A 9,689-nucleotide genomic window follows, 5' to 3' on the forward strand; every position below is an offset into this window, starting at 1 on the left:
AACTGAGCTTTAAGGATCTAACTCTCAATGAGATATCATGTTAATGAAATAATTTAAAGCATATTGCCATGTATTTTGCAGGTGCTCAGAAATATAAATCCAAAATGTACTATACATTTATTCCCATTGAGAATATTTTGTACAAACTTCAACCAACATATTTTGTTATAAATATTAAGGGCTAATTTCTAATGTTATTAGAAAATAAATTATCTAGACATTGAGAACCAACAGTGTGTGGACTACTTTCCCACAGAATACGACAGATGAACCAACACTAAAGTTATTGAAACCAAGAATTAACAAAATACAAGTGTTGGGTATAGAGAAAGCAGAAAGGGACAGGTTACCTTAATGGTTCATTACTCTTTCTGAATTTCTAGAATGAATGGTTATAAATGATATTAAATAGATAGAAAAAGTATGAAATAGACAAAGCTTATTAGATTATCAACAACCACTAAAATGCACTTATTTCATTATAAATGGTTTTACAAACTTACCTAAAGTATTTAATATAACAAGCAATCTTTAAAAATAGAATAAAATAAATGCATTTGAAAAGGCTTGATATGTTATAACCACCATATTCCCAAATAAGTTATTTCCAAGATTTTTACATACAACTCTACTCACACCATCCTTATAAATATATTTTTACATCATCATAACTCAATTCATATACAATAAGTAACATAGTTACTCCAAAAAAATTAAAAATAGAGTTTGAAGGTGACATAGACTTAGAAGGATCTCTTAGACCGTGTGTGTGTGTGTGTGTGTGTGTGTGTGTGTGTGTGTGTGTGTGTGTGTGTGTCTCACATACACTTCCTTGGATGCCTACAAACACTACTCTTCTGAAAAGATTCATGATAATGTAATGTGCTAATGCCAAGTGTATTGAGAAATCAAAAACAGCCAGGAGATGATGATGGTTATAATGTACTTTGCACCCAAGTGAATTTAATGAAAGCATGAAAGTTTTACTTCTAACCTTCCCATCAGGACTTGCTCCTAAACATTTTAGCACATGTGTAGACCACCTTGTACTTCTCCTTCGAACATTTGTTAAATACATACTATGAGCATTATTTTAAGAGACAGAGTGAAGAAGACAGGATACTTTTGTCTTTTATGGGCACAACCATTCTCTTCCCCTTACTCATTTTCCAGTCCTTGATGTACATCTTCCAAGCTTCTTTTCTGTTTCCACCATAATCCTGCAATGCCCCACTCTCCTCTGTGCATTAAATTCCTATTCTTGTACATCTAGGTATCACCTGAATTACTTCCAAATCAAATCCTATCAAAAGAATATTTGGTAATTTCTCAGGAAACTTTCAGTCTAAACACATTACTGCAACTTGCTCTCTCCCTTGAGTATCTACCTAACAAGTGACATCCTATCCTCTGTGTTTCTTTCTGAATCAATGTCCTTCATCATAAGTTTCCCAAGGATAGAGGCTTTTTTATTTAATTCATTTTGCATTAATTCAGTGGTGCTAATTCTTACTGTGAATAGTAGAAAGTATACTGAAGTTCTATTTCCTAAGAGATCTGAATTTGGGTCTCAGTTATACATTTTTAAAAATAGTAATTCAGTAGTGAGCCAAAGAATTCCTTTGAGATCAGAAGCATCCTATTTGTCAATTTAGAATAAAATACCTAAGCTCTTTTCCCCCTCTCCATGAGCTCGTATTTTCTGCTGCATGGTATGCCTCCAATTTGTAGCCAGGCCTATGAAAATGCCACATTCATACTTCTAAACACGCCCAAAGATTAGAATAGAAGAGATTTGTGGATGACAAAACACTGCTGTCTGGATTAAGCTCTGTGGGCATGACTCACGGAAGCCTGCACAGCTGATAAGGGTGGAAATTTAATTTCTGCCTAAATAGAGACTTAATGGTAGAGCATATCTCTGAAAACTTCACAGGTAAAAAGCTGGTGATTATAATTTTACCAAGATGGACTTTTTATTTTGTATTCCAACTAATGTAGAGTAAAATGTCTTTAAATGGGTTATTTCATTGCAGGTGTCCATCCAGAATGTATCATGTCTCCAGTATTGATCTGTATTTTTGAAGAAAACTCCCGATTTTCTCAGAAGTATACTTTTTGCAATTGGGCAACCAGAAGCTACAGAAAAGAAGGTTGTAAACGGAAGTATAGAGTCAGTTAAACTTTCCATCTCAGAGTATCATCTATCCCATCACCACCATGACAATTTCAATCTCCTAATACTGAGTGACCTTTTTCTTTACATCTAAGAATAAGATATATGAAATATATAAGAATATGAAGCAGGTAACAGTAGAGTGAGGGTGCTTCATTTTCTTTTTTTCTTTCTTTTTAAGAATTCTCTTCCAGCTTAATTGTAAGCAATTTCATGCAATGAAAAACAATTTTATCTTTAACATGCACTGATCCATGTACCAAAAAGGTGGTCAAATAAATGGTTCCAACATCACAGTAAATGAAGCTAAAAGAACAGGTAAATGGATGGGGTTGAAAGACTTAGAAAGTCTGCCCTGAGCTTAGCTATTTATTTATATGCTCACAGTGTGAAATTAATGAAGAAACATTTGATGGCCAATTTTCCTATTACTCTGAAATACTGTAATGTAGGTAAGTATATAAAAGTGTTTTAAAACACTCTTACTGGAATCCATACCTTGTCTTTTCAGGAAATAAATTCAAATTTATTTGTTTCATTAATGAGAAACCCCTAATTCCATTTAAAACTCTGCAAAGCACACTCCAATGATAAGGTGTATACGGCAGTTTTGCTCCACAGAAGTTTAATTCCACCTCTTAAATGGAACAATACTTAAAATGCGATTGTTCCAACATTTCTTGGCAAACAGTTTTCCTAAGCATTGGCCCAATTTCTTCATCACTGCATTTAAGTAAGTTCCCAACTTTATTAAGACTTCTGGCTCTTTGTTGCCAAGAAGAAAACCCACTGAAATGGCAAACAATGAGAGTTGGGTTTTAAAATAAATTTGGGTTTGCTTATTAGGCTATTTAAAATTTGGTTTGGAACAAATCAAACATTATTCAAGCTTCGAGACAGATGAATTGTGTCACAGTATCCCTTTTTATGAGTTTTCAATTGAATTATTGCCTTTGGATTGAAAAAATTTATTTTCATAATCATTGCATTAGCTATTCCTTTTATTTTGATGAGTAAGAAGTAAAAAAGTGAAATTCAGCCTGATTACTTCCAGTTTTTTTTCTAAAAAACTTTTTGGAGATACTAAATGTAGGGTAAATTGTTATCCGTGAGGAAGTAATTTTTATTGCCAATCTGGTTTCATATGCCAGAAGACTGTACATCATCTACCAATGAACTGTGAAATACTTCCTAAGGAAAACGAACAGTGCATTCCTTTGTGATAGTTTGGTGTGCCTCATTGTAAGTGGATACAAAGTACCAAGCACTTAAAATTTCACTCTGTAGAGATAATTAGTGTCATACAAAAATTAAAGATGAGAGGATAAGGTGCAGGATGTTCTGTTCAAAATTGTCACTAAACTTATTGTAAAACTCGGCAAATGCTATGTAAGGTCCAAGGGTCACATACCTGTAAGATGTTTTGAGAAGTCATCCAGTGTTTAAGCCTTAAAAGAAATGACTTATTTTCATTCTCTCCACATTAGCTATATGAATCTCTTCTCTATTTTAAAAAATTAAATAAACCAAAAAGAAAACATAGTATCATACTTTGACCATCCATTCTATCTTTAGTCTTTGAAACCTCCGCCTTACTGTATGTTTAACCCAAATCTCTCAGGTAGCATATTTTGCCCATTTCTTCTCATGCTGGAGAATAGTCAGTCACCACCATCAATTAGCTAACATAAAGCTATTATGAAACCACTTTTTAAATAACCTTGTTTCCAAACTAAATAATCCCAATTCTTTTAACCTATCCTCAAAGGTCCCATTTTACACTCTCTAATCATCTCTGTGGCTCTTCTCTGGATTCCCTGCAAGTTCCCAATGTCCCTAAGAGGCTTTGGAACTCAAAACTCAGTAATAATTTGTCTCTCTTTCATCTGTTGTCAAGCAGTGGGAGCTGCGGGTTTGGTTTCTCCTATGACCTAGATTGTAGACAACTTAAGGGTAAACCCTATGTTTCTTTGCTTAAGAAGCATTTTTGCTGATCGTAATTTCCTACAGAATTAGGTATCATGAAGCTAACACGTTTATTTTTTGTTTTGTCTTATTTTGTTTACTGTAGTACTCTCATTATCATTATGAAGAGAAGAATCATATCATGGATCTTATATAAACTTATTTAGGTAGTCTGAGCCCTTTGCTTATTTTGATCTGCCATATAAAAAGTCAAAGACTATCCAGTCTGTTTATAAGATTCCAGACACAAGTTCTTTGTAACAATTGTCAATTATGACCTTAAGTTTTATATTTGTCTTTGAATTTATTAAAAAGGAAAGAGGTATTTGGAGTAAATATTTGGTAACTTCTTCTTAAAATGGAAAATGCATGATCTTGTCAAGATCTACATGATCTTGTCAAAGCTCTAATAAAGATATTTAAATGGGAAAAAAATCCAAAACATTGATTTCTCCTTGAATTATGTACACTTGTATTAAAACTGGCTAGTTGGAACACATGGCAAAAACCAGCACACAACCAGAAGTAGCATTTAATAATTTTTGAAAAAAGACTAAGAAAGAAATAGATGGCCTATTGAGCATGGAATCTAGTCTCTAAGTGTAATAATGGTAAATCATAGAAGATAAAATGATGAACATAGAAGATAAAATGATAAAATTATAGAGCTTCATAAAGAATTTACTCCAGAAAGAACTTTGGAGGAATGGACAAAAAAATATTGGCTTGGGCTTCCCTGGTGGCACAGTGGTTGAGAGTCCGCCTGCCGATGCAGGGGACACGGGTTCGTGCCCCGGTCTGGGAAGATCCCACATGCCGTGGAGTGGCTGGGCCCGTGAGCCATGGCCGCTGAGCCTGCGCGTCCGGAGCCTGTGCTCCTCAACGGGAGAGGCCACAACAGTGAGAGGCCCGCGTACCGCAAAAAAAAAAAAAAAAAAAAAAAATTGGCTTGTGTTAAAGACATGAAAAGAACAATAATAGCAATACTTTATGCAACCTAAATTGTTTATTAAAAGTACTTTCAAAACATATTCATGGAAAGCAGCGCTTCATTGTTTATCGAGTATATTTATAGATTCTGAATTACATCAAGGCTATACAATTTATTCATTAAACATTTATGTATTGAGTACCTATGGTATGGCAGGAACTGTACTAGATTTTGGAGATATAGCAATAAACAAACAAAACAGACAAAATCTCTGCCATCATGAAAGTTAAGTTCTACTTATGGAATAATTTAATAAAGGAGAAAAAATATAATTCATTAGTAGGTTGTATATATCAAGAAGAAAGGAAAAGATAAAGCAGGTAGAAGTTAGGAATGCCAGGGATGGGCAGGTTGTTTTTTTATATAACGTGGTTAGGAAAGGTCTCTCTGCTACGATACCATATTAGCAGAGACCCAAAGGAAGTTAAGGGAATAATTTTTTTTTTGAGCTCTGGGAAAAGACAGTTTCTAGCACCAGAAACAGCAAGTGCAAAAACTGTGAGGCTAGAATATAATTGGCATGTTCAAGAAACATCGAGAAATGCAGTGGGACTGGAGAAGAGTCAGTAAGAGAAAGAGATAGAGAGAGAGAGAGAGGATTTGAGAGCAGAGTGAGAGTGGAGTCCAGATCAGATCGCGCAGGAATTTTTAACCCCGTGATCATGATTTTGGTTTATACTCTTAGTGAGATGAAAAGCCATTTGAAGACTTTGAGTCAAGGATTGATACAATGTCTTAACTGTCAAAATAACTCCTTTGGCAACTGTATGGATTATAGACTATAGAGTGGGAAAGTGTAGAAGTATTGAGGCCAGTTTCTATGACAACAGTTTAGATAAGAGGTGATGATGCTCCAGACTGTGGTGCTAACAGCAAAGGACGTGAGAAATAGATCCTGGATATGCTTTGACAGGGTTTTCTAACAAATTAGGCAAAGGTGCGAGAGAAAGAGCAAAATCAATGATGACTCTAGTTTGGGGCTTGACCCAAAACTGAGACTTTGTCAGTCTCAGCCTATGGATGTATGCTCTCAGCTAGGAACGCCTGGGCCCATATTACTCACAGTGAGTCCCCACAGACATTTCCCCTATTGGGGCCAATATTTTTGTTATGATCACAAGAAGCACTTCTGCAAAAATTCTTCAGGGAACTTTGAGGAACAATCTTTATTACTCACAGGTTCTGGAGGGTACAGACATGCTCAAGGGTCATACAGTGATCTCATGGGCAGAGAGAGAGATTGTGAACCTGAGGCTCTGCCTTAATTAGGGTGTGAGGCTGGGAAGTCTGGGGTTTCTCAAAGTCATTCATTATTGGCTAATTTGAAGCAGACGAGAAGGAACTAGGGTGTGGGAGAGTGGAGGCAGGGTCACTTAAGCAGTCAGTTATTTAGGACACCCAGCATTTTCTGAAAGGAGAACTTCATGGGTGGAGGCAGCCTAGTTCCTTATCTGGTTGTTTTATTAGCAGCTGGGTCATACAGATGGCAATATGTTTATTCAAGATGGATATCTTTTGGAATGGGTGCCTTGATAATCAAAAACTTAATATCAGGCTCTTATACTGTGATCAACTTAAAGGACAAAGATTCGATTCACTGTCATAGGCAGACTGGGTGAAGATCGGTCCTTCCTTGTTGAAAGTCAGCTGTAGCTATTTGTATTAATTTGTTCCGTTCCATTGATCCACCTGTCTACCCCTCTGCTAGTACCACAGTTTTGGTTACTGTAGCCATAAATGTCTTAACATTGTGTTTTGTGATTTCTCCAACATTATTCTCCTTTTCCAAAATTGCTTTAGCTACCCTATTTCCTTTGCCTTATCCATCTTCATTTTAGAATCAGTTTATGTATATCTTCAAAAAATCCTGTTGGGATTGTGTTAACAATTGCATTAAACCTATAGATCCAGTGGAGATGTATTATCATCTGTATCACGTTGAGTCTTTCAACCCCTGACTATATTCCTTCTCTCAATTTATTTAGGTCTTTGATTGTCTTCATCATTGTTGTATAGTTTTTACTATACAGATCCTATACATATTTTATTAGATTTATACAAGTATTTCACTTTCTTGAAAGCTATTCTGAATCCTATTTTAATATCAGTTTATAACTGTGCATTGCTAGAATATGGAAATACGATTGTCATCTTCAAATAGTGACAGAAAACTTTTTCTTTCTGATCAACATACATTTTATTTTATTTTATTGCCTTATTGTATTGGCTAGGATTCCAGTTTTATGATCAATATGAGTGGGGGGAAAAGACATCCTTAACTTGTTCCCTATCTAAGGAAGAAAGCATTCATTCTTCAACCATTAAGTGTGATGTTAGCTGTAGGGTTTATGTAGATGCTTTTTATTGGGTTGAAGATGTTTTCTTCCATTCCAAATTTACTGAGAGATTGTATAATGAATGGGTGTTAAGTTCTGTAAAATGCTCTTTCTGCATCAATTGATACGATCAAGTGCTTTTGCTTCTTTTGAATCTTAATTTGTAGGTTACTTTGTATGATTTTTAAAATACTGATACATCCTTGCTTTTTTTTATTTTTATTTTTTTTTGCGGTACGCGGGCCTCTCACCGCTGTAGCCTCTCCCGTTGCGGAGCACAGGCTCCGGACGCGCAGGCTCAGCAGCCATGGCTCACGGGCCCAGCCGCTCCGCGGCACGTGGGATCCCCCCGGACCGGGGCACAAACCCATGTCCCCTGCCCTGGCAGGCAGACTCTCAACCACTGCGCCACCAGGGAAGCCCCATCCTTGCATTCTTGAAGTTCCACTTGATATCAGTGTATTATTCTTTTTACATATTATTAAGTTCAATTTGCTAATATTTTGTTAATAATTTCTGTGTCTATACTAATGTGAGGTATTGTTCTGTAGTTTTCCTACGTTTACTGTCTTTGTCTGGTTTTGATATCAGAGTAATGCAGATCTTCTACCATGAACTGGGTGCTGACCCCTTCTCTTCTGTCTTCTGGAAGAGATTGTATACAATCAGTGTTATTCTTTCTTTAAATGTTTGGCATGAAAATCACTTTAATAACCTTGTCCTTGATTTGCTTTGCCTGTACACCTCCTCAATTCAGTCTGCCAGAGTGATCTTGTACATTCAACATTAGTAGAAAAAAAAATTTGGCATGACTATGTTTTTAAAATCCATCCTGGCAGAATGAACTGAGGAAGTGTACAAGCAAAGCAGAATTAGGGACGAGGATATTGAAGTTATTTTCCTGAGAGATAAAACTGTCCTGGACAAGTCTCTAATAATAGGAATGGGAATAGATAACTGTGTGTATATATAAAGCCTAGGACACATTCTGGTACATAATAGTCAATCGATGTTAGTTTCTTCTACATTTCCCCTTAGCTTAACTTTCCTGGAAGAAATATAAAGAAACCAGACTAACCCTCTAGGTTACAGATTAGCAAACTAGCCTGTGGGCTGCTTGCCTGCTTTTGCAAATAAAATTTTATTTACTCTTATTTTATGTGTATTGCCTATGGCTGCTTTTTGGTTACAGTAGTGAAGTTGAGTTAGCACAGATACCACATGGCCCATGAACCTAAAATATTTATTATCTAGCTCTTTATGAAAAGAAGTATCATCTCTGCTACAGATCTAAGTCTAAGGATGTGAATGACATGATTTTGGTAACTTATTTGCAGTGGGTTTTAGCAGAAAATTTCCTCCAAAATAAAAGCCAACATCCTTATGATTTCTCACAATGGCATACTCCAACACACTATCTCACTCCCACCCTTTGACTTCATTGCTTATTACTCTAGCATCATTCACTCTATGTCAGCTTCCTTGTCCTTCTTCAAACATCCAGACACATTTCCTTTTTTGGGACCTTCCTCTGGAGATTCCCTCTCGCTGGCATCTTCTTCCCTCAAATGTTCCCATGACTCATCCCTCATTTCCCTCAATTCTCTGCTCAAATCACCTTCTTCATTTCTTCTTGAGTTTCATCCTGACCACCCTATTTTCATTAGATTGAGGAAACTCTGGCTTAATCCCTAACACTTTGAGAATCCCCAAATCTCCAGAACCTTTAAGTTTTCATAAACCCATTAACAAATTACAATAAAAATGCTATGTACCTGGATGCCTAGATTTTTCTATCTTCCAGTATAAATCTAGTCATTTCAAATTGTTTAAACTTCCCCCTTTGCTGCACAGAACATAAATTCTGCAAGTAGTATGAAACTGTTCAAATATGAATTGATACTAGTGAGAGAACAATTAAGACATGGTCTTGAATTTTCCCTAGCCATATTTTCTAAAACTCTTCTATTGGTAGTTCTAAAATATGAATTGAACTTGTAGTGAAGGAAAAACTAGGATAAAAAGGCCAAAGGGATCCGTGATGTCTTTTATGTACCAAAGGACTATTCTGTCATATGACACCTGACACATAGTTGACTCACTAAAACAGTTATCTTTCTTCCTCAAAAATCACCACATTAGGAAAAATCATTCCCACCCCTATATCATCCCTGAACTCTACACATGTACTATCTCCTTTAGTTAAATGTCAGTCTTATTC

This window comes from Pseudorca crassidens, chromosome 10 (assembly GCF_039906515.1).
Source record: "Pseudorca crassidens isolate mPseCra1 chromosome 10, mPseCra1.hap1, whole genome shotgun sequence".
Lineage (NCBI taxonomy): Eukaryota > Metazoa > Chordata > Mammalia > Artiodactyla > Delphinidae > Pseudorca > Pseudorca crassidens.